Below are 6,000 nucleotides of genomic sequence, written 5' to 3'. Positions count from 1 at the left end.
GGACTAACAATGATGGAGAGTAACTCTCTCATGACTTTCAACATTTTTGTGATACACGTGGGATCAAGAGGGAGCTCACATTGCCTTGTACTTCAACAGTTGCAAAAAAGATGAACCACACCATTCAGGAAAGGTTGCAATGTATGCTTTCCAATGCAAGTCTTTCTAGTGGTTTTTGGGCTGAGGCAATTAAGATTGTTATGCATGCGATTAGTAAGAGTTTGGATGGTGGTATTCGTAAAGAGGCATGGAGTGGCAAGAATCCCTATTACTCTCATTTGCGTATATTTGGGTGTGTCATATTCACATGTGCCAAAAGAGCTTCGAAAGAAGCTAGATCCTAAGTCTAGGAAATGCATCTTTCTAGGTTATGATAAAAGTGGAGAGATGGGCTATCGTCTCTAGGATCTAGAAGAAAAAAAGATCATACGAAGCCATGACATGGTCTTCAATGAGAATAAGATGCATGACACCCATGAGGGATGTGAAAATGAGAAGAATCACTTTCTAGGATGTGAATTGATTCGCATATTTTGATAGACAGCAAGCTGTCCATGCACCGAATGTGCAAGAAATGGTGCCACCAGGTACTCCCACAAGTTCATAATTAAGGGCAGATGATGGATCATCTATTGGTGGAAATGATGAGCCAAATGTGACTGGAGAGAAGAGACAGAGAGAGAGAGAGGGAAGGGGGAGGAGAGAGAGAGAGAGAGAGAGAGAGAGAGAGAGAGAGAGAGAGAGAGAAGAGAGAGAGAGAGAGAGGGAATGGAGAGGAGAGGGTAGAGAGAGAGAGAGACAGAGACAGAGACAGAGAGAGAGAGACAGAGAGGGAGGAAGGTAGAGAGAGAGAAAAGGAGAGGGAGGGGGCAAAGAGAGAGAGAGAGAGAGAGAGAGAGAGAGGGGGGGGAAGGGAGAGGAGAGGAGAGCGTGTTGCAGGGACCAAGCTTAAATGCCCTTGAGAAGATCACCTAGAGTGTCTAGACTGCCTGAGAGATTTGTTCCAGGGGCAAACTATGTGTTGTCTCTGTGCCAACATGGACTTAGGTAGCACAGAATGTGTGTGTAGAGTAGCGGCGGCAAAGCTCTGCTTGTACTTGCTTATACTTGCATAAGGCTAGGAATAATCTTAGGTATCCTCAACATGCATCTTCAACGTGCAAGTCCTACATGCAACTCCTACATGCATGTTCTACATGCAAGTTCTACATGCAACTCCTACATGCATGTTCTACATGCAACTCCTACATGCATGCTCTACATATACGATTCCTACATGCAGTTTCTACATGCAACTCCTACATGCATGTTCTAAATGCGCAACTCCTACATGCAACTCCTACATGCAACTCTTACATGAGATTCCTACATGCATGTTCTACATGCGAGTTCTATATGCAGCTCCTACATGCAACTTCTAGATGCAAGTTCTATATGTAGAGAGAGAATGTCTTACGATTCCTACATGCAAAAAGAGAAGCTCTCCAACTTGTAGAAATACCCCATAATGGAATGAAGCCCACACACTTTGGGGCATTGTGTTGAGTTCTACTTTGATATTCTAAGCAATTGTCTCCAAGTATCCATGCTTCCTTGCACTCCACATCCAAAAGCATGTCCTAACCTTGCAACTCCTCCTCCCCTCTCCTCCAACCTTGCAACCCCTCCTCTCCCTCTCCTCCTCCCAACTCCTCCCTCCTCCTCCTCCTCCCTTCTCCTCCCTTCTCTACTCTTACACCTTCTTCCTCTCCCACTCCTATGCTCCCCCTAAACCCTTAGTCCCTCAACCCTTGACCTCCATGATCTATGAGGGAGACGAGTTCTCCGCCATGTACTCTACCATGAACCTTGGATCCTCCTTCTGTACCCTGAACCTCTTCTAAACCCTAGAACCTCCTTTTAAACCTTGGAACCTCCTTTTGAACCCTGAACCGCCCTCTAATCCTTAAAGTCCTCCTAAACCCTTCAACCCCCAATGAAGATGAAAGCCTTCATTACCCTAATCATGATGATGCACGTTCCTTTCACACATGCTTGCACTATGTTTGCTTACCACTCTTAAACCTATGTCTCTCACCAGAATTCAACTCGAGGTCCTAAGCTACACTTATACTACAAACAACGACACTGATATATCTGTAGGTGATAAAAAGGCCTTGAAACCCTGTAAAATTGGGGGATCGAGTTCTCCTAGTCATGAGACAACATCCTAATGAAACACTAATCTAAGGAGGATGCAACCTAAGTGCAAACATGATGAAGAGAGTGCTCATGACATGTACCTCAAGTCAATTAGGTTCCAAGATAGATTAGCTTGTACTCATAAACAGAATCTTGAGTGGATGTGCATTTCTTCTTTTTCAACAATACATGATAGGCCTCTTATATAGAGAGTGCCCTTTGAATAGTCAACACTTGTGGGATCCTCTGATCCACATCTCTCCTTGTGAATATCCTTGATTCACATCCTCACATCATGTAGTACACATCCTAGGGTGGCTACTTTAATACATTCCTATACCATGCCTTAGCCCTTAATCTATGTGCACATGGCACCATATCTCAACACCTCCCCTTGGTGCCATGATCCATTGGCTACTGCAAGGTGGTCAGATGTGAGTTTACATTCCATCACCTCCCCTTAGTGTATACATTACTACTTAAGGTGGCCAAGTGTGGCTTTTACATGTCAATACCTCCCCTGGGTGCTTTCATAGCTACTCTCACGTGGTCAGGCTTGATTTACAAACATATGGGCTAAAGGTGGCAAGGTTTTTGCTTCTCAATATATGTTGTCAATGTCGTTGTCTTCTTTGCTTGATGTCGCTTGATGCATGATGCTTTGTTCTTCCATGTGCCTTAATGCTTTATGTGTGGATGCCATGTTCTGTGCTATGGTCATCTCATGCACTTGTGCTTTTGGCATGCTTTTTACGTTCATGCATTACTTTAGCATTTGTTGCAAAGGTCTTACCACCATGAGCTTCATTTTGCTTCAATGGTAGTGTCTAATTACTAACAATGATTTTGACTTGACAGGTACGTAGAGCTTGAAAAGACGATCACTTTTTCTTTTTGGAGCATGCGCAAATTTCTCCTGGATTGCGAGCTATGACTTGTCGAAGTTTTGATCAGAAGAGGGGCAATCGATGATGTGGCACAGTCTGTTCATATGCAGCACTCCAAATTGTGCTTATCAAGAGGCTACATGCTTAGGTGCCCTATGCCACATGGCTATCTTTTAACCAAATGAGTTAAGTTTCCAAAGTTTAAACAAACCTAACCATGGTTAATTTTTAATCTTGACACGTGTCATGGATGATGTGGCAAATGAGGGTGAGGTAACTTAACCCAAGGTCATGTTAATTGGCTTATCTACCACGTGTCAATCCATTGACCACTAACCAAACCTAGCCTGATTTATCTAACCAACCCTATCTACCATGTGTCAAGTCAACCTTTTGAAAGAGTTTGCAGCAGAGACATCGGGGTAGCGACGGCGAGTTGCAGTGACCTCCGTGAAGATATCTGGGACGGTGATGACGAGCTGTGAAGATCTCTGTGACCTCACTTTTCACGTTGAAATCCTTTCATGTATGGCTGGCTAGGGAGCACAGTAGCTATCGTGTGCGTGTGGAGGCGGGTTTGCTAGTGCGGGTCCTGCCCGTTTGGAGGCTTGAAGACCCATTTGGAGAAGTAGGAGTTGGTCGCTTTAGAGCTGCAAGGGAGCTCTGTTGGTGGCTGGTGATAGCAGTTGGTGAGGCGTGTTGTGGGCGCTGCTCGTTTGAGGCCGCTAGATGCACCTTGAAGGATCGTTGCTTGGAAGCCCGCGTGATTCAATTCCAATCGGGTTGTGGCTGTGCTGTGGCTGAGCTGTAAGGTCCAATTTGCAGTCATTGGTAGTTGGCCGTTGCTTCGGCCACACTGAAGGGCATTGGAGCATGGCTATATGGACTCGGAGGAGCTAATGCTAGGCAGTAGAGAAGCTTGGAGGAGCCAGTGTGAGCTATTCGCTTGGAGGCTCTATGTAGCATCGTTGATGGTGGCGGCTAAGCGAGTGTGCATGGGCATGGAAGCTAAAGGCCCGATGCTCCTACTGGTCATTGAGTAGAGGCAGGTTGATGATAAAATACCCAAAGGGTTTGGACTCAATGAAGGTCCTTCGGCAAGAGATTCGGCAAGAGACGGGGCTCCAAGAGAATGTAGGATGCACAGTTCGAGCTATAGTCATTTTTGAGTTTGTTGGAGCAGTAGGCAACTTAGAAGCTTGCTTTGGAATTAGCCAAGTCGGCTATTAGGTTGCTGAGTGGCTTGAAGATCCACGGCTGGAGAAGAGCTTCGTGTGCATGGAGTAGATCGTTTGGAGGGCTATCTCGTGTTTGTCAAAGCTGTAGGCTAGATGGAGCCCTAAGAAGTCGCCTCTTTGATCATTGAAATAAGCAAAATTGTGTAGATTGCAAAGAGAAGCGGGGCTAATGGGCACCCTTACTAGACGGACCTCTTTAGCTCGAATTTGCCAACAACACTGCCGTTGACACAGAGAATCATGCCTGCATTACCTAATAGGGTCTGCACCATTTTAGAAAAGTTATGGCTGAAGCCAAGATAGTCTAGCGTGGCTAGGATGAAATCCCACATGATTCTATCGTATGCTTTCTCCAGGTCGATGCCAAACATGATCACCTTCTGGGACGAGGTGGTTGCGTAATCCAGTGCCGCTCCAACATTCATAATCTTTTCGTAGATGTCTCTGCCTTTCACGAACCCTATTTGTTCTTTGTCAATGATGGCTAAGTAGATGTCCCTGATTCTGATGGCCAACGCCCTGGCCAAAATTTTATATGAGGTGTTTAGCATGGTGATGGGCCTCTAGTCATCTACTTTCAGTCTCACTTGTCGCTTTGGGAAAAGCTTCATGAGGCCGGAGTTCACATCCACAGAGAGCGAGCCTTTAGCTACTACCTCGTTTGCCATGCTGGTGAGGTCCGGACCTATCCCGTCCCAGAAGGCTCTGAAGAATTATGCATTCAATCCATCTGGCCCGAGGGCCTTCTCATTTGCCATAGCGTTAAGTGCTTCCTCCAGCTCATCCTTGCTAAAAGGTCTGGCCAGCCGTCCTCTTAAGAAGTCTAACACTCGAGTGCCCACTTCCTTTAGGGCTTCTTTAATGCTTTGCCGCCACGCTTTGTCTTGGGTGGCTTCTTCTCCCACTACAGCACTTGCTCTTTCTTAAAGACGCCTGTAATTTTCCAGAACTCTGTAACCAGCCGGCCCTCTAAGTCTTGCACCTTATCAATCTTCTCCTGTATCCTATTTCTCTTGATTGATTGGAAGAAAGTCTTGGATGGACAATCGCCCACTGCCAGCCATAGTTGCCTACTCTTTAGGCGGGCTGTTTTTGCTTCCAGTACCTCCTGATCGCGGAGTGCCACATCTGCTTTGACCAATAGGGTGCTGAGGATGCAATCCTTGGGGGCTTCACCATTCATTGTGTGAAGTGCAGCTCTGGCTACCCTGAGGCTGGCGAACCTACCTTTCACGGTGGCTTTGGCGGCTGTGTCTTCATCTTATGTCAGAGCCATAACTCTGCGAATCGCAGAGTCCCATCTATGTGTTGGGTCCGTGGCCCCCTCCGTCGCCTCCAGCCACACCCTCCTGACCTTCTTGCAGAAGACCTTTGATGATAGAAGCTTGGCATTAAAGGTGAACGGAATGTTGTGCGACCTGCCAATCTTGCATGGGACCGAGAACCTCCAATAGATTGGGGTGTGATCTGAAATGGCCGTGGTGTAGATACAGCCGCCCTGCATGGGACTTCTCAGCCACCACCCCTCCTTCGAGGCGTAGAATTGGTCTAGTCTTCCAGCCCTGAAGTTGTCGCCTTGTCTGCAATTGTTCCATGTGAACTCCTACCGCCCCTCTAGAAGAATGTATTGGGCATCCATCAAGCCGGCTTAACAGCACAGATCCTCCCATGCGTCCCACTCGTTGCCGGAGATC

Source organism: Dipteris shenzhenensis, chromosome 17 (genome assembly GCF_047967505.1).
Source record: "Dipteris shenzhenensis isolate YYH24624 ecotype China chromosome 17, Dip_SZ_1.0, whole genome shotgun sequence".
Taxonomy (NCBI): domain Eukaryota; kingdom Viridiplantae; phylum Streptophyta; class Polypodiopsida; order Gleicheniales; family Dipteridaceae; genus Dipteris; species Dipteris shenzhenensis.
The sequence above is the reverse complement of the archived record's forward strand: the minus strand, read 5'-3'. Positions refer to the sequence as shown.